Consider the following 20,502-nt stretch of genomic DNA (forward strand, 5'->3'; position numbering starts at 1 on the left):
TAGAGACCATAATCATTAAACATAGATTATAGGTACTCCCAATGAAATGTGCAACAATGTTTGTTATAATCATTCTGCATTACTAGCTAAATATTTAGGGAATGCTGGTTTTTGCAACTCCAATATAGAAATTATTTGCAGTGGGTGGACGGGTCACACTGGCTGTATAACACTATAAAGAGAAATATAATATTGACATACACATATAGCACCAAAAATATTGATAAGCTAAATATTGTGACCCTAAACTGATACAGTAAAAACACAAATAGTTCTGACAGAAATGTCATGAAAAAATATCTAAAAACCAACAAAACTGTAAACAAAATAAAGCAAATATGTATCCTATATACACTAAAACTAAGGAAACATAACAAAAACCACGAAAATGAAAATATTGAGCACCAGAAAATTGACATATTTCTAAATGTATTTTATTTATTACATTTATAAAGCGCCTGACTCACCCCAAATGGGGCCTCTCCGCGCTAAAGACAAAAATTGCACGCAACACAAGAGGGGAGGATGGTTAGAAGAGCTGAGTCTTGAGTCTTTTCCTGAAAGACAGGTAATTGACTTCCTGACGAAGATCTAATGGCAGTTGATTCCACAATTTAGGGGCCAGATAAGAAAAAGATTTGCCTCCTAATCTAGTCTGCTTGATGCGAGGAATAGTGAGTAGGCTTTTACCTTCAGATCGAAGTGAGCACATGTGAATATTTGACTAGTTTTCCTGTCAAATATGTTGGACCCATGGAATTAGCGGGTTTTCCCGCTGTGCGCTGAAATTTAAAAATCGCGCGGTTTGTGACAAAGCCAGTTCGTCATCCGCGTAGCGCAGGTAACGCCCATGACGAGCTGGCTTTGTCATCAGCGCGGAAGGGGTTAAACACCAGGCAACGCACTTGGAAATGAATTCTCTTGCGGATAGGAAGCCAATGTAGGCTTTGCACGAGAGGAAGGGAAGGGGCACAGTAGGGAGCGCTAGTCACCAGGCAGGCCGCAGTGTTCTGCACCACCTGCAAGCTTTGTAGGTCAGAGTCCTTAGCAGATATCAGCAAAGCGTTGCTATAGTCCAGTCGACTCAGGACCAGAAAATGAATTAACGTTTTGCGTGTGCTCATCGGTAGAAAGTGAAAAATCTTCCGAAGCAGACTCAGAGCATACAAACAGGATCTTTTGACTGCTGCAATGTGTCCCTTCAAATTAAGGTCTCTGTTGACTAGCACTCCTAGGTTTTTGACCACGGTCTTTGGGGTAGGAACTACACCCAATTCTTCAGGCCACCACCCTGGAGACCATCTCGAAATGGCATCCTTGAACAGCATAATCTCCGTTTTCCCTGTGTTTAATTGCAGAAAGTTTCTCTTCATCCAAAGGGTGATAGTTTTCATTACTTCGGAGAACACTTTCTGAACATCATGGGTAAATTTATTGTAGGTAAAGATCAGCTGTGTATCATCTGCGTAGGAGATTAGGAGGAACCCAACCTCCCTAAGCAGAGCAGCCAATGGGGCAACGTAAACATTAAATAGAGATGGGCTGAGACAGGAACCCTGTGGCACACCTTTCGCTACATGACTGAATTTGGATTGAAAAAGGCCTAGAATTACTATTTGGGTCCTGTCAGTGAGAAAGTCCTGTATCCAATTCAAAGCCAAGTCCTGGGCTCCTATAAGACGAAGTCTGTCTACTAAGATTTGGTGAGATATAGCGTCGAACGCGGCGGACAGGTCAAGCAGTACCAAAATCACTGCCTGACCTGCATCCACTGATTCAGAAAAGGGGGTGGTGATGAACAGCGTGTCTGAATTAAGCAGACCACTCTTACCCAGTCCAAAGATCAGGGCTTGATCCATCACCGTTATTTAGCTCACTGCCCCATCCCAGCTCAGAACCTGGCTATATGCAAATTAGTCTGTCCCTGGCCCAGTGCATCATGGGAACAGGGCAGACCAAACTACCAAGCCAATTCTTCACCAGAAAGGAGACAAGCTTCCGGGGACCGGTTTCTGGCATTTCAGCCGTCGTCGGCCCGGCTTGCTTGAATCCTGATGGAGCAGTGAGCAAGGGACTCATGTCTGAGTATACCCTGCCACACCTATAGTGGCCAAAAACGATTCAGAAAAGGGGGTGGTGATGAACAGAGTGTCTGAATTAAGCAGACCACTCTTACCCAGTCCAAAGATCAGGGATTGATCCATCACCGTTATTTAGCTCACTGCCCCATCCCAGCTCAGAACCTGGCTATATGCAAATTAGTCTGTCCCTGGCCCAGTGCATCATGGGAACAGGGCAGACCAAACTACCAAGCCAATTCTTCACCAGAAAGGAGACAAGCTTCCGGGGACCGGTTTCCGGCATTTCAGCCGTCGTCGGCCCGGCTTGCTTGAATCCTGATGGAGCAGTGAGCAAGGGACTCATGTCTGAGTATACCCTGCCACACCTGTCGTGGAAGGGTATACTCAGATGTGAGTCCCTTGCTCATTGCACCATCAGGATTCAAGCAAGCTGGGCCGACGATGGCTGAAATGCCAGAAACCGGTCCCCGGAAGCTTGTTTCCTTCCCAGTATAAGAATTGGCTTGGTAGTTTGGTTTGCCCTGTTCCCATCATGCACTGGGACAGGAACAGACTAATTTGCATGTAGCCAGGATCTGAGCTGGGATGGTGCAGTGAGCTAAAAAACGGTGATGGATCAAGCCCTGATCTTTTGACTGGGTAGAAGTGTTCTGCTTAATTCAGATACTCTGTCCATCACCACCCCCCTTTATGAATCGTTTTGGCCACCACAAGCGTGGAAGGGTATGCTCAGATGTGAGTCCCTTGCTCACTGCACCATCAGGATTCAAGCAAGCCGGGCCGAAGACGGCTGTAATGCCAGAAACCGGTCCCCGGAAGCTTGTTTCCTTTCCAGTAAAGAATTGGCTTGGTAGTTTGGTCTGCCCTGTTCCCATGATGCACTGGGCCAGGGACAGACTAATTTGCATGTAGCCAGGTTCTGAACTGGGATGGTGCAGTGAGCTAAAAAACGGTGATGGATCAAGCCCTGATCTTTTGACTGGGTAGGAGTGTTCTGCTTAATTCAGATACTCTGTCCATCACCACCCCCCTTTATGAATCGTTTTGGCCACCACAAGCGTGGAAGGGTATGCTCAGATGTGAGTCCCTTGCTCACTGCACCATCAGGATTCAAGCAAGCCAGGCCGAAGACGGCTGTAATGCCAGAAACCGGTCCCCGGAAGCTTGTTTCCTTTCCAGTAAAGAATTGGCTTGGTAGTTTGGTCTGCCCTGTTCCCTTGATGCACTGGGCCAGGGACAGACTAATTTGCATGTAGCCAGGTTCTGAACTGGGATGGTGCAGTGAGCTAAAAAATGGTGATGGATCAAGCCCTGATCTTTTGACTGGGTAGGAGTGTTCTGCTTAATTCAGATACTCTGTCCATCACCACCCCCCCTTTTTGAATCGTTTTGGCCACCACAAGTGTGGAAGGGTATGCTCAGATGTGAGTCCCTTGCTCACTGCACCATCAGGATTCAAGCAAGGCGGGCCGAAGACGGCTGTAATGCCAGAAACCGGTCCCCGGAAGCTTGTTTCCTTTCCAGTAAAGAATTGGCTTGGTAGTTTGGTCTGCCCTGTTCCCTTGATGCACTGGGCCAGGGACAGACTAATTTGCATGTAGCCAGGTTCTGAACTGGGATGGTGCAGTGAGCTAAAAAACGGTGATGGATCAAGCCCTGATCTTTTGACTGGGTAGGAGTGTTCTGCTTAATTCAGATACTCTGTCCATCATCACCCCCCCTTTTTGAATGGTTTTGGCCACCACAAGTGTGGAAGGGTATGCTCAGATGTGAGTCCCTTGCTCACTGCACCATCAGGATTCAAGCAAGCCGGGCCGAAGACGGCTGTAATGCCAGAAACCGGTCCCCGGAAGCTTGTTTCCTTTCCAGTAAAGAATTGGCTTGGTAGTTTGGTCTGCCCTGTTCCCTTGATGCACTGGGCCAGGGACAGACTAATTTGCATGTAGCCAGGTTCTGAACTGGGATGGTGCAGTGAGCTAAAAAACGGTGATGGATCAAGCCCTGATCTTTTGACTGGGTAGGAGTGTTCTGCTTAATTCAGATACTCTGTCCATCACCACCCCCCCTTTTTGAATCGTTTTGGCCACCACAAGTGTGGAAGGGTATGCTCAGATGTGAGTCCCTTGCTCACTGCACCATCAGGATTCAAGCAAGCCGGGCCGAAGACGGCTGTAATGCCAGAAACCGGTCCCCGGAAGCTTGTTTCCTTTCCAGTAAAGAATTGGCTTGGTAGTTTGGTCTGCCCTGTTCCCTTGATGCACTGGGCCAGGGACAGACTAATTTGCATATAGCCAGGTTCTGAGCTGGGATGGGGCAGTGAGCTAAATAACGGTGATGGATCAAGCCCTGATCTTTGGACTGGGTAAGAGTGGTCTGCTTAATTCAGACACTCTGTTCATCACGACCCCCCTTTTCTGAATCATTTTGTCCACCACAAGCGTGGAAGGGTATACTCAGATGTGAGTCCCTTGCTCATTGCACCATCAGGATTCAAGCAAGCCGGGCCGACGACGGCTGAAATGCCAGAAACCTGTCCCCGGAAGCTTGTTTCCTTCCCAGTATAAGAATTGGCTTGGTAGTTTGGTTTGCCCTGTTCCCATCATGCACTGGGACAGGAACAGACTAATTTGCATGTAGCCAGGTTCTGAGCTGGGATGGTGCAGTGAGCTAAAAAACGGTGATGGATCAAGCCCTGATCTTTGGACTGGGTAAGAGTGGTCTGCTTAATTCAGACACTCTGTTCATCACCACCCCCCTTTTCTGAATCATTTTGTCCACCATAAGCGTGGAAGGGTATACTCAGATGTGAGTCCCTTGCTCATTGCACCATCATGATTCAAGCAAGCCGGGCCGACGACGGCTGAAATGCCAGAAACCGGTCCCCGGAAGCTTGTTTCCTTCCCAGTATAAGAATTGGCTTGGTAGTTTGGTTTGCACTGTTCCCATCATGCACTGGGACAGGAACAGACTAATTTGCATGTAGCCAGGTTCTGAGCTGGGATGGTGCAGTGAGCTAAAAAACGGTGATGGATCAAGCCCTGATCTTTGGACTGGGTAAGAGTGGTCTGCTTAATTCAGACACTCTGTTCATCACCACCCCCCTTTTTTGAATCATTTTGTCCACCATAAGCGTGGAAGGGTATACTCAGATGTGAGTCCCTTGCTCATTGCACCATCAGGATTCAAGCAAGCCGGGCCGACGACGGCTGAAATGCCAGAAACCGGTCCCCGGAAGCTTGTTTCCTTCCCAGTATAAGAATTGGCTTGGTAGTTTGGTTTGCCCTGTTCCCATCATGCACTGGGACAGGAACAGACTAATTTGAATGTAGCCAGGTTCTGAGCTGGGATGGTGCAGTGAGCTAAAAAACGGTGATGGATCAAGCCCTGATCTTTGGACTGGGTAAGAGTGGTCTGCTTAATTCAGTCACTCTGTTCATCACCACCCCCCTTTTCTGAATCATTTTGTCCACCATAAGCGTGGAAGGGTATACTCAGATGTGAGTCCCTTGCTCATTGCACCATCAGGATTCAAGCAAGCCGGGCCGAAGACGGCTGTAATGCCAGAAACCGGTCCCCGGAAGCTTGTTTCCTTTCCAGTAAAGAATTATCTTGGTAGTTTGGTCTGCCCTGTTCCCTTGATGCACTGGGCCAGGGACAGACTAATTTGCATGTAGCCAGGTTCTGAACTGGGATGGTGCAGTGAGCTAAAAAACGGTGATGGATCAAGCCCTGATCTTTTGACTGGGTAGGAGTGTTCTGCTTAATTCAGATACTCTGTCCATCACCACCCCCCTTTATGAATCGTTTTGGCCACCACAAGCGTGGAAGGGTATGCTCAGATGTGAGTCCCTTGCTCACTGCACCATCAGGATTCAAGCAAGCCGGGCCGAAGACGGCTGTAATGCCAGAAACCTGTCCCCGGAAGCTTGTTTCCTTTCCAGTAAAGAATTGGCTTGGTAGTTTGGTCTGCCCTGTTCCCTTGATGCACTGGGCCAGGGACAGACTAATTTGCATGTAGCCAGGTTCAGAACTGGGATGGTGCAGTGAGCTAAAAAACGGTGATGGATCAAGCCCTGATCTTTTGACTGGGTAGGAGTGTTCTGCTTAATTCAGATACTCTGTCCATCACCACCCCCCCCCTTTTTGAATCGTTTTGGCCACCACAAGTGTGGAAGGGTATGCTCAGATGTGAGTCCCTTGCTCACTGCACCATCAGGATTCAAGCAAGCCGGGCCGAAGACGGCTGTAATGCCAGAAACCGGTCCCCGGAAGCTTGTTTCCTTTCCAGTAAAGAATTGGCTTGGTAGTTTGGTCTGCCCTGTTCCCTTGATGCACTGGGCCAGGGACAGACTAATTTGCATGTAGCCAGGTTCTGAACTGGGATGGTGCAGTGAGCTAAAAAACGGTGATGGATCAAGCCCTGATCTTTTGACTGGGTAGGAGTGTTCTGCTTAATTCAGATACTCTGTCCATCATCACCCCCCTTTTTGAATGGTTTTGGCCACCACAAGTGTGGAAGGGTATGCTCAGATGTGAGTCCCTTGCTCACTGCACCATCAGGATCCAAGCAAGCCGGGCCGAAGACGGCTGTAATGCCAGAAACCGGTCCCCGGAAGCTTGTTTCCTTTCCAGTAAAGAATTGGCTTGGTAGTTTGGTCTGCCCTGTTCCCTTGATGCACTGGGCCAGGGACAGACTAATTTGCATATAGCCAGGTTCTGAGCTGGGATGGGGCAGTGAGCTAAATAACGGTGATGGATCAAGCCCTGATCTTTGGACTGGGTAAGAGTGGTCTGCTTAATTCAGACACTCTGTTCATCACGACCCCCCTTTTCTGAATCATTTTGTCCACCACAAGCGTGGAAGGGTATACTCAGATGTGAGTCCCTTGCTCATTGCACCATCAGGATTCAAGCAAGCCGGGCCGACGACGGCTGAAATGCCAGAAACCTGTCCCCGGAAGCTTGTTTCCTTCCCAGTATAAGAATTGGCTTGGTAGTTTGGTTTGCCCTGTTCCCATCATGCACTGGGACAGGAACAGACTAATTTGCATGTAGCCAGGTTCTGAGCTGGGATGGTGCAGTGAGCTAAAAAACGGTGATGGATCAAGCCCTGATCTTTGGACTGGGTAAGAGTGGTCTGCTTAATTCAGACACTCTGTTCATCACCACCCCCCTTTTCTGAATCATTTTGTCCACCATAAGCGTGGAAGGGTATACTCAGATGTGAGTCCCTTGCTCATTGCACCATCATGATTCAAGCAAGCCGGGCCGACGACGGCTGAAATGCCAGAAACCGGTCCCCGGAAGCTTGTTTCCTTCCCAGTATAAGAATTGGCTTGGTAGTTTGGTTTGCCCTGTTCCCATCATGCACTGGGACAGTAACAGACTAATTTGCATGTAGCCAAGTTCTGAGCTGGGATGGTGCAGTGAGCTAAAAAACGGTGATGGATCAAGCCCTGATCTTTGGACTGGGTAAGAGTGGTCTGCTTAATTCAGACACTCTGTTCATCACCACCCCCCTTTTCTGAATCATTTTTTCCACCATAAGCGTGGAAGGGTATACTCAGATGTGAGTCCCTTGCTCATTGCACCATCAGGATTCAAGCAAGCCGGGCCGACGACGGCTGAAATGCCAGAAACCGGTCCCCGGAAGCTTGTTTCCTTCCCTGTATAAGAATTGGCTTGGTAGTTTGGTTTGCCCTGTTCCCATCATGCACTGGGACAGGAACAGACTAATTTGCATGTAGCCAGGTTCTGGGCTGGGATGGTGCAGTGAGCTAAAAAAAGGTGATGGATCAAGCCCTGATCTTTGGACTGGGTAAGAGTGGTCTGCTTAATTCAGACACTCTGTTCATCACCACCCCCCTTTTCTGACCTGCATCCACCAGCATTCTTATATCATCAGTTACCTTCAGCAAGGCCATCTCAGTACTGTATTTTTGCCGGAAGCCTGATTGAGAATAGTCCAAACAGTTGAAGGATTCCAAAAAGGCCGACAGATGACTATTCATGTGTCTCTGCAAAAGTTTACTGTATAGGGGTAACAAGGTGATAGGGCGGTAGCTGGTAATACCATCAGAGGCCAGCTTCACGTTTTTACAGATTGGCATGATTTGGGCAACTTTCCAAACTTTAGGCAGTTTACCCTCTTTGATGGAGTGGTTCAGACCAGAGCAAAGAGGTTCAGCTAATACTTCTGCCAGCTTCTTGGCAATCTTTGCAGGAATTAGGTCAGTAGGTGAGCGTGACTTAGCAAAACGTAATAATTGTACGGTGTCTTGGACTGTTAACAGGGGAAATTCTTTAGGAACATCCTGTCCCACTGACTCTGGTAGTTGGTTGATATCAACATCATCTTTATGTATAGTAGATGAGACTATTTTGCTGTAAATGTCTTCTATTTTTTGGATGAAGTAGTCCGAGATATTGTCGCAGAGAGATTGGGTGGGTTCTTCTTCCGTGTCAAGTGTTTTAGGGTTTACAAAAGTGTTAAGAATCTGAAAAAGCATTTTGGAAGAGTTACCTGATTGTTCCAGCTGCATGACGATTTGGTGTTTTTTTTTTTTTTAATGTTTTTATGGTAAGTAAACAAAGCCATTTTATACCGTTCTTTGCTTAGCCTTTCCTTAGGCTTTCCTTAGTGCGCCGCCATTGCGTTCAAGTTTTTTGCATCATAATGTCATAATTCTATTGCATCAACGATATCTAAACATAAATATATATATATATATAAACATTAAATATATATAACTAACCTTTTTTATTAAATAAACGAAAATACAATTTCTTTTTTGACAGCAATTGTCAAGTACAGTATACTACAGCATTTGTTTAATATTACTATTGTACATATAAGGAGGAGATGAGTTTGCAGCACACGGTCGCCTAGAACCCATACAGTGCACAAAGTGTCAGAAGGAGATACGCTCTTGTGCTGTGCACCAGTCGACACCTCTGCATCATTTCGTTATGCTAGGGGATTTTGGATTCATCCAACTAGCGGCAATGCCACGCTTGGCCACCATTATGGCAGTATTGAGAAATTACTTGTCAGCTCGAGAGCCATCTAGTCCATCCGTAATTCCCAGGAGTATATTTAAGGAGTTTTGCGGGACCTGCAAGCCCAGGACCTCTGCGGGTTCTTTTTCTATGGAATCCCAATAGCTTGCAATGACAGGGCAGGCCGATACCATGTGAAAGAAGTCTACTGGGTCGTGATCGCATTGTGCACAAGATGCATTTGACCTCATACCTGCACTAAAGAGGCGTTTGGGTGTTAGGTAGACTGCATGTAAATAGTATAGTTGGACCAGACGGAGCCTGGCAGAGGCATTGACTGTCTTGGGCACCATTAGAGCGTCTCTCCAGTCTTCCTCCTCTAGAGGTCCCACCCATTGCTCCCATGGGTTTCACAGCCAGTCCAGTGTGTTTGGAGTGTTATTGGTGAGGGAGCAGAAGATTTGAGAGACACTAACCTTTCCTAGGTTACCTGTCATAATCTGTGCTTCGGGGGGACTGTATTCTGGGAGGGATATGCCCTGAGTTACATGTTTGTAGAGGGTGTGAAGCAGCTGCAGATACCTATAAAACTGTGAGGATTGTAGGGAATAATGGGTTTTCATATTTTGGAAAGTATGTATGCGGTCACTCGTCCACATGTCCCCAAGCTGCGAGACACCAATAAGGCCCCTTGGTCGGAATCCCCCCAGGCTACTGACCACTCAAAGCCAGCTCCCCTGCCAAAGTGGTGTGTATTGGGTCAGTTTGTTCGTCCATTGGGTGTGGCGCAGGGAGGCGCACCAGGCTAAGAGAACCGCCTGTGTCAATGTTGGCATTGTCCGGGGGACAGTTGCTCTGTACATCATCGCTTGGATCCTGGGTAAACCCAGATCACCTAGTTCCAGTCTGAATGCTGGATCCGACCAGCCACCGTTGAACCAGTCATGCAGCATGAGCAAGGGGGTTGCCAAGTAGTATAGATATAGATTGGTCATGCCCATGCTGCCATCAAAGGACAGGATCTGGCACTGGGATAGGGCTAAGCGAGGTCTTCGCCCAACCCAAAGGTATTTAGTAGTCAGGCTGTCGAGCTCTTTAAATCAGGTTCGCGGGAATTGAAGATGGTTGTTTTGGATCATGTACAGGAACTGGGGGAGTATCATCATTTTTAAGAGGGCGACCCTTCCCAGGGGATTAAGCAGTAATGTTTGCCACTTATGAAGATCAGCACAGGTTTTCTTCACAAGCGGGGTGACATTAAGTGACCAGGCGAGGTCGGGCAGCAGGGCCATCCAGATTCCCAGGTATTTGAAGAACTGTCAGTTACTGATAGGTATCGTGGACTGCAAGGCAAAACAGTCTCTTGATAAGTGGAGAGGGACAAGAACGGATTCACTGGAGTTTAGCTTCAGCCCAGAGACCTGTCCAAATAGATGCAAAGCTCGAAGGCAGCGAGGGCCAGATTGGGCCAGCTCAGCCAAGAAAAGCAAGAAGTCATCCGCGTATAACGCGATTTTGTCCTCCACAGCATTGGGCCATCTCCAGCCTTAGGACATCATCTAGATACCATCAGTCTACGGAACCAAATGCCTTCTCGAAATCAAGAAGGAGTGCTGAATAAGGATTTAATGATGGGTGATGCGCTAAGGCTGCATGAAGACGTCTGAGGTAGTGTCTAGTTCCATGGGAAGGCATGAATCCACGCTGGTTGGGGTGTATCAATTTGGGAAGGTATGGTTTCAGTCAGTGGGCGAGAAATGAGGCGAAGATTTTGACCTGCGTGTTTATGAGGGAGATGGGGCAATATTTGGTACAATGTGATGAAGGAGGCTGCGTTTTGGGGATTACCACGATGGTGGCGGCATCAGTTTTGGGCAGAAACTAGCCATTTTTGATCACTTCAGCATAGATGTCCAACAAGTGTGGGACAAGTGTCTCTTGGTAGATGGCGTAGTACTCTTGAGGGAGACCATCAGGACCTGGAGTTTTACCCGGAGCGCAACGCGATATAACATAGCTGATCTCTTCCCGGGTAATAAGAAGGTCCTGGTCAAGTGCGCCAGCCTGGCTTAAGCAAGGGAGTTGAAGATGTGTTTGGGTGATTAAGCTTGTAAGAGAGTGCTCGAACTGCTGCCTAGAATAAAGTTTGGAGTAATAAGTGGCGAAGGTCTGGACTATCGCCGAAGGGATGTGGTAAGTGGTACTTTCCGGGTGTATACATTCCAGTATGATGTGATTGGCTATTGGGTATGTGGCCAAACGCTGTAGGAATTTCCCATTCTTGTACCCTCATCCATATACCCTGGCTACAGAGGATCTCCACAGTAGCTTGCCGGCCTCCATGGAGACTTGCTTGATTTCATCTCACAAATGCATAAGTTGCTTCTCAAATATATCGTCTTGTTGGGCAGCTGTCCGGCTTTCAAGGAGAGTTGCTTGGGCCTCCAAGAGAAGAACCTGTGCTTCTTGAGATAAACGTTTGAGTTGGCCCATGGCAAAGCCACAAATAGTGGCTTTACACGCTTCCCATTATATATTCGGGGAGGGGAACAAATCGCAGTTGTTAAGAAAGTACTTTTGGAGTTCTGCTCCCACAGCCTTTTTAAAGTTTTTATCTTGGAGGAACCATGCACTGAATCTCCAGATCGGACGAAGCGTGTTGGGGGATCCCTACCCTCAGGAGTATAGGTGAGTAGTCAGAAATGCCCGTGGGAAGGATAGCGATGTGACAGACTTTTTGGCAGTCGAATGCTGGGTGGATGTCGTACTGGATGGGGGGCTTATGGTGTTGAGGTTCTGGTGCATAACTGCGTTGCAATCCCCACCAATGACCATCAACCCAGGGGGCAGTGTGGCGATAAGGTCTATGGTGCATTGCAGGGTCGAAGTGAGCAATGATGGAGGGAATTACATGGAGAGCAGGTTGAGGGCAGCTTCTCCTATGGACCCACTAAGGGCTATGAAGCATTCCTGGGGGTCGGTAGTGTTCATCGTCCGTGTCAAGGGAAGATTGCAGCGCATGAGAATTGCTACACCCAGTGAACCCCAGGTGAACCCAGAGTGCCAGGCTCTATTATAGCATAGCGTGCCAGAAAGGAGTAGTTGGCGCCCATAAGGTGTGTTCCTTGGAGTAATATTATGTCGGCTGCCTGGCGTGGGGCATTTCACAGGACTGCCGTACACTTAACCTTGTCTAGTAGCCCGTTACCATGCCATGACAGTATGGTGAGAGAATCTCTGCTATTATGCGTTTTTGTCCCGGTGGGTAAAGGTGTAGGCAGAGGCCTGTGTGGCATGGGCTAGGTGCAGAGTTTCATACATTGTGGGCAGACTGCATGACCATGGTTGTCCCCTTTGGTTGTGTGTAATGTGCGAGAATGAGCTGTTGCTGAAAGAAGTTACTGGTGTGGTGACCATAACGTGGGAACTGGAACTCGGGACAATGGTCCCCCCCAAACCCCCCACCCTATACTTCATGAACAGAAGCATCTGTCACTCCAAGCAAATCAAAGGGAGGGAGAATCAAGCTAAAACGCTTGGGTATGGGTTTGTGTGGAGGACCCCTCCTTACATAAGGATAGTTATTGGTGCATTATGAAATAACTATACATTACAGTGAAAGTCATCTTCTCTGCAGGCTTCTACTGCAGAGCATCTCTAGATGGCCTACAGGCTGCTCAGGTAGTCATTACAGAAGAGCTGGGCTTTGAGAGAGGTCCGAATCAACGGAATCCATATGAAGCACCTTTGGTGAGGCATCGCTGGGCTCCGAGAGGGCCACAGAACCAGATCTTTGGAGGGAGCAGAAGCCGTTTAGCGGTACAAAGTCTCTGGGGAGCAATCCGGGGCTCACGGGTGAGTCCGATATGGCTCGGCATATTACTTGTCCCTTACGGGAGCATGAGCATCTTCCACTTGGCTTAAGCGATCTCGCCTGGGTGTCGCTGCCTTGGGTTCCGGTGCGTAGAGCTGAAGCATTAACTCTCAGTGGTCGTTCTTCAGTCATCCAAGTCCAGGTTGCCTCTAGAGAATCAAAGAGGGATTTCTTCTGGAACACCATATGGAAGCGGGTCGGAAGGAGCAGCCAGTACTGGAGGGCCAGAGAATGCAGTTTCTGTTTCACCTCAATGAATGATCGTCACTGAGTTTGGACTTCCCGTGTATAGTCTGGGAAGCTCATTATTGCCTGTCCTTGATATAACAAAGATTTTTGGGTACGTGCCTCTTTGAGGATGAGGTCCCTATCCTTGAAGTTGAGGGTCCTGGCAATGATAGTGTAGTGTAGTTCCTATATTCCCAATAGGCTCTGCGCATTGGAATAATGTATTCAGCAGTGTAGACGTAGGACTGAGGTTATCTTGGTCTCTACTGACTATATTAGACTTAAGGTTTGCCAGCTAGCTCAGAGGTCACTAGAAACTTTCTCGAATAAACGAGGAGGAGTTTAACCTCCCTGGATAGACAAGAAGGGATTAGCTTCTGACAACCGTACAACATGACAACTTTGCTCTCCCTGAATAAGAGTATATCTCTAGAGTCGTGTGAAAACACAAGACAGCTATTTCACTCAGTCAAATGTGCGTACTTAGTTTCACCAGAATGCAGAGAAAAGAGAGACGGGCGTTTTCAATAAAAGGTGTTATTTATTGAGCAGTCTTCTTCCTCATACAAGAGAAATGAATTGCCACGATTGTAATGCTCATGGTAAAGTAAAGTGCGTACAGTAAAAGGAGGATTATAAAATAATACTGTAAAAGCATTGATATGGTTTCTTATCCATGTGATACTTTAAAATAGATAAAATATATACATACATATATACATAGACTAATCGTACTCAACTGGTGCTTCTAACTACGCCTACCCCGGTGTACCTGACCTAAGCCTAATACGTGGGAAGGAGTAAGTAAGTAGCAGTTTAAGTTAAGTTTGTTTTGCCAAGAATCTGACTCAAGAATTCTCTGTAAGGGTTTAGTCAGTTCTGTACCTGGGTAATAGAAAGCAGGAGGTCTGGTATCTCTCTCTCAGGACTCGATATCCCAGCAACCCGCAAGGGTAGGCTGGAAACGCCGGAGCTGGATTTCTCGGCAGGAGAAAAGACAGCATCTTTCTCAGCGCGTCAAGGAGGAGGGGCAGCGTCCGTGGGCTCCCGCATCAGCTGGGCTTTCGGAAGTAGATAGCTGCTCTGCTCCAGATTCCCCACCATGTGTTTGCTTAAGGCAACGTTGGTATATTTATACCTGAAAGGTGCCTGGGTTTGATGTAAGGTTGGACATAAGACGTCAATAAAGATGTCACTAAGAACTGGCCGTTCTTACTGTGCTTTACTGGAGTTCTAGGACGAAATCAAAACAATAGCAAGGGGGATTTCCCAGGTTGCCGGAGGCTTGGTTTTGTTTAGAGAACTCGGTGTGCTTACTAGGGGGCCGGAGAAGTAGCCTTGCTTAATGTGACAGCATGTGCTACGACTGAATTATGGATATGGTTATTATGCCGTTGTATGGATATTATTGATTATAGCCGGACAAGGGCATAAAATAGGAATATCGATTCAGGTTTCCTAGATAACACACTACACCCACTACACGAATTAATGTCCATCATTACTAAAACTAAGCAATAGTAAACATAAAAGGTGTATGTGTATACCAACCCACCCCAAAATACATTTTTGCATTTGAAATGGTGTATACGAAATACATGAAAATGATTATAGGTACTGTACGCTCTTCAAGCAGTGTAATCATTCATTAAAAAGGATGCATATATATATCGGCATGAATGATATGCGAAATTTACACATGAAATGGCTCTTAATACAGAAAAAAGGGTCGAGACCATTCCATCACATATAAATACAGTTGCTGTAAATGTGCTAGAGGCTGACGTGATATATTGTCTTTAGAGTTCCTAAAATAGAAGCTCTGTTCTCTAAGAATAGTTCTACTTCAAGCAGAGTACATGTGCCAAAAAAAAGGTAAATATTTTGGAATCGGGAAAAAAATAATTTCGCTTTCAGGGGAGAGAGAAACAAATATAGTTCCAAATATGTTCAGTAGCTTTTGTTTATCAAAGCTGAAGGCCGAATTCAGAGTTCAGGGAAAGCTGTGTACTAGTTTGCTTAAAAGTTATTCTTTTTGTTCGGGGGAAAACATCATTTCAGACAGACTTTCAAAAAAGTGGTCTACCGCTTCAGGTGAAAGTTCGACCAAGTTGGAAAATGCCGCAACTGTGCAGTCGTGAGAATGATTGCTATCATTGATGTCAGGATCAGCAGTGCTCACAGAAGGTCGTACCTGGGTGATGTTGCTCTCATTTCGTACTTCACTACCCTTTAATCGCAGTGGTGAAGTCTCAACGAATGCCATCATCAGGATGGGTAACCGCTGTGGACAACACGATGCATGAGCCGTTACAGGACTTAGCAAAGTATCTGTATCCAATGGTACTTCTGATTGTAGTTTAAGACAGACGTCCAACACGCATTCTTCTCCGCATAGCATACATCGAAGCACAGGTAAGATACAAATCTGCCAGATGGGTCTGAATGAAAGAAACCAGGTCATATTCAGATCTCTTAGCCGGGCTAATCCAAGGACTTTAGTTATGCGGTCCCGATAGCGTATAGCTAGGATCGTTTCTTCCATTGTTGCTGCAGTCTTGTCTGCGTTTTGGCTTGCCATAACGAAGCAGGAGAATCAAAAATAAAATGCCTGCTACGAGTCCCAACAGGAGTGGTAGGCCACCAAAGACAGAATGGACAAAATTAGGAAAAATGCCCAGAACCGTTGTGAAGGGTGTTAACAGTCCCGAAAAAATTGTCTTAAATATATGTGGGACACCTCCAGTATCGGACATATTTAGGATTTGGCTTAACATTTCTGCGAAATGTAGGGGGCAATTTGCTAATAAAAGGCTATGTATCTCTGCCGTTGTCCTTGCGGCTTGCAGATCATACGTTTCTTTTGATGACGTCAAGGGCACAGTTGTCTGTAAGAGGACAGACTTTATTCTGCTTAAAGTATCAATTCAAATAGAAGAGATATTCAAAAATGGCCAAATGTTTTCCTCCCTGTCTGGAGTGCTGTTTGGAAACAATACTTGCATACAGCAAGTGACCATGGAACTAACGCTAACTAGATAAGCTTTTCCTGGCACCATGCCACAACATCTGTGGTCCACTATTAGAATATAGCACCCGTTAGAAAGCCGTCTAAAGAATGGCTCTATTCGAGCTGCAGGTGTGCCATGCTGGTGACATGAAAGGTTATTTGAAGTCCCCTCACAGGCCCCATGCAAGTTAATACCTTGACACAGAAGTATACCACTTAGTGACCTTTTACAAATATTACCACTAAGAAATACATTCTGTTCCTTTTCACTATAACATGTGTGTGTGTAAGGTCATTTCCATGATGAAGTAATGTATCCTTTACCCAACCTTTCATACTGGCCTGCTGGTATATATTCTTGACAGAATTTAAATTTGAAAGTAGTTATCGGAATAGTTATTATTCCGTGTATTATCCATTCAATGACAGGTCGTTCTGACATGGTCAATGGTAATCTCTCTAGTTTTTCAATGCTCAGAATTGTATATTCCGCTCCTTTTTGTGCCAAGCTGATTTGTGTATCAGTAAGGTTAAAGATAGAGAATAATGACGTTGTGTTGATTAAATGCCAAGGCACGTAGCCTGAACGCAGATTTTGTAACGACCAGCCAAGCTGTAAAATAGAACGTAATTGGGACTGACCATGTTGTAACATTAGCAAGTCCTGCTCTATTATATCTATAGCAGATGATACAATACTGTCCAGTGAATATATTCTGGAAGACAGAGTCATTAACCCATTGTCCACAACAGAAAGTGATTTTTCCAAATTAATACGGTCGATTTCCCGTATTTTTTCTGCTGTTTCAATTTGCATTATTTTCCAAGCTTCGTTGTAAGCTGCATATATGCTGGCTGCTATGAAACGTTTTTGACGCTATTGGCGTGGTCCCATTATGAAATCACGCAAGTCAGCACCGTCTTTAAGTAAAGTCAAGTGTTGCTTAATTTCTGCCAGTGTGGATGTGTGTAGCCATTCGAGGCAGAGTTTTCCTACACTGTATGTTGTTACTATCCCTGGATGTTGTCTCTGGGAGTATCTAGGGTCTGGCCTGGTCAATTTGAACCCCTGTATTTTGTTCAGGAATCTATCTTGACAGTTAATTGTGTCTGTGGGCCAGATCAACCATTTCTTCCAATCAGGATGTTTTCTGTTTTGGTTAAAAATATGGGATACGTCTATCTCAACATCTGTAGTGCTATTATTGTCAGGTGTTGGCTTTGGAATAGACGGTTTGTTTAAGTCTTTAATTTTGGCTAGGCCAAGACAGGTTGTCTGTTGAATGGTATCATTCAAGAATATAATTTGTTCTGGGATCATGCAGGCTCTAAATAATGATTCTATACCTTGGACCTGCCAATCTTTGGTACCCCAGATGGTTTTTGTTTCAATATTGTTTTTCCAAAAATCAAAACCAAATGTAGTCATTTTTTCATAAAATGATTCCGAATAGATTAATTTAGTGTTTGTCAGCATTGTTTTCATTTCTGTCTTATTTAACATTTTGAAATAAAACACTTCTGCTTCACTTGTGTTAAACCCTGAGAAGTATGGGAATTTCTCATAAAATGTTTTTGAACTGCCTTTTGGTGGAGTTGCACAATGTTCCCATTGATTATAATTTAAAACATTTCTAGGTTGAGCAGATTTATGCAAATAGTGATGTGCAAAATGGTTGAAGCAGTACAATTCGTCATAATTAGATGAACCCTGCAAGTAATCATGGTCTGTAAATTTTGCTGACATTACTAAATCTGACATCATATCATTAATACTTTCAAAGTCCCAATCATCAGAGAATGTGCTTGGTGTTACAAAGTCACTTAATGAGATCTTGAACTGGTGTGGATACTTCAAGAGCTCGACCGGGCCATAAATATCGTAATCTGTTTTGTCCCAAGCTACCCCACCGGGTATTGGATTGGCTGTGACATTCACGGATGAAAGTTCTCTTTTCTCGATGTGAGATGACTTGTGTGGCTTTAAGACCAAGTTGATGTTCTGACTTGCTGTGTCCATTGTACTGTATTTTCCCTCAATGAATTTTCCCAAACAAAGAACCATGATGAGCCAAAGCAGGAGGAAAAGTACACCTAACACAATCCAAAATTCAATCCATGGAGAAATCAGATAGGTTTCTCTGAGTTGATGAAAGAGTTCTGTTACTTTGTCTTTAAAAGTTTTTGTTGTTGGCTTTTCTTCAGGCTCGCTTGGATCCTCAGAAAAGTCATCGAAATTGATGAAGTAGCCAGATGCAGTTCTGTCAATTGTTGGAATCGCTTCCGGATTTTTATTTGCTTTTGGAATTTTCTTTGTTTTATTAGCATAGTTTGTAGCTACATCGTTGTAGACAGGTGTTTCTTGATGAACTGTTTCAATTTGGGCTTCAAGAGGCACAAGTTCCATGGCATTATTGCATAGTCCCTTTTTAATCACTGCAGGTTTATCAAATGTGATTAGTCTCTCAGTTTGAACCTCTTGGATTGTAGCAAGATTTGGTCTTCTGCTACATCTTGGGAGTCCACTGGGCCTACTACTTATTTTTGGCCACATGATTGTGGTTTTACCAGGTCGATGGATACAACTCGGTTCTCCTTTTTACCAGCAAGGGGCGGTAGTACAACTGATCTTGTTCCGTTGACAGCTAAGACAGGTACTGCTTTTCTATAAGAAGGCCCAAATTCCTTCTTTACCTACGATCTTCTCTCTGACTAGATCCCCAATCTTTGGAATCCAGACAGGCCTTGCTGGGACAGGTGGTTTCTCTTCAGTGGCTGTTGGCTGGTGTTTTAGCTTTACGTTGCTCAGGTCTTTTCTTGTTTCATTTAAGTCCTGTAAAATAGCCAAACGATCTTTGATATCAAAGCATTTTTCTTCTACCACTGAAGTCTGACTATCTAAGTCCTGAATATGCATTCTAGTCCCGAACAAAAGTTCATACGGACTGAAACCTTTTAGAGAATTTCTTGGCAGATTGTTAAGACTACGTTGGACACTTGTTAAATGTTGGACCCACCCAGTACCCGTACCTAATACCCTCGCCGTTATAGATTGCTTTATGTCTCATTTTTTTTCTTTCCACAATCCCGTTTCCCTCAGGATGGAAGGGACAAGAGTACCGCAATGCAATGCCCATACTGGTCATGGCCTCCTTATAAGCTCGAGAGCTAAAAGCAGGACCCTGGTCAGAATGTAGCATGACAATTGCGTATGTGCCGATATAGACTCGCAAATCTTTTATAACAGTTCTGGCGTCAGCCGAGCGCTGGGGTCTACATTTTAAGTGAATCTAGTCTTAAATAATATACATAGGGACGCATGTTTCCTGTTTAATCATGTGTATAGATCGCCTTATGCTTTCTATTAGGTGTTCTGGCACTACTTCGGCCGGTTCGCCACTGCGATCTCTGTTGCAGTTTTGACAGTTCTTTGCAAATTTGTGATTATCCACGCTCATTCCCGGCCACCAGTATTCTGATTGTAATTCTGTCAGAGATTCCTTGATCATCTGATGCCTTAGACCTAATCCCATATGTGCTTCTTGTATTAAGAAGATTCTCCTGTTCGTGTTTGGAATTACTCTATCCCCCACTCCAGGGATTCGAGCAAAAGGAACGGAGTTTGCATCGATTATGTATGTATAATTGAGTGGCTAGTTCACGGGTAGTGCTGCACAGTCGCCTTTTGAAGATGTTTTTACCGCCAGCATGGTTTCCCCGTCTATGTACTTTTCTGAACGCTTTTTTGTGGCTACGGAAGCCGGATTAGTTGCTTCCGCTGTGGCTGTCTCAGCCAATGAATTCCCTGCAGCGTGAACGCCATCACGCTGATGACTCAGTGTATGTATCACGTGAGTCTTTTGTAGTTCTTTCTTTACAAGAACTACTTGTTCCCAAAGCGATTTTTGCTTAATTGTGGCACCTGTGTCATCTTTGTAACCGTTTTCAACCCATTTCTGCAAGTCTTCATTGTATGATTTGACGCAGGAATGCGAATCGCACACTATTAGTGTCGGGAATTCGCGATCGGCAATGCCGAGCACCATATTTAAAGCTATTAATTCAGTTTGTTGACCTGAATTGTCTTTTACAGATTGTGACATTGTGACCAGTGGCATCAATTTACCTCAGCGCCACCGGCATTTGACAACCTCGCACGTAGCGTTATAAGCTTGTTTTCCCCAAACTGAGGGTTCTGCATAACTGTTTGTGTATATTACGCAGGCGTAAAGTTGTATGGGCAGAATGTCGTTAGGCAGAGGATATTCTCTTTCATATGTTAGATATTTAAATTTTTTAATTTCCGGGTC

Source organism: Lissotriton helveticus, chromosome 4_1 (genome assembly GCF_964261635.1).
Source record: "Lissotriton helveticus chromosome 4_1, aLisHel1.1, whole genome shotgun sequence".
NCBI lineage: Eukaryota > Metazoa > Chordata > Amphibia > Caudata > Salamandridae > Lissotriton > Lissotriton helveticus.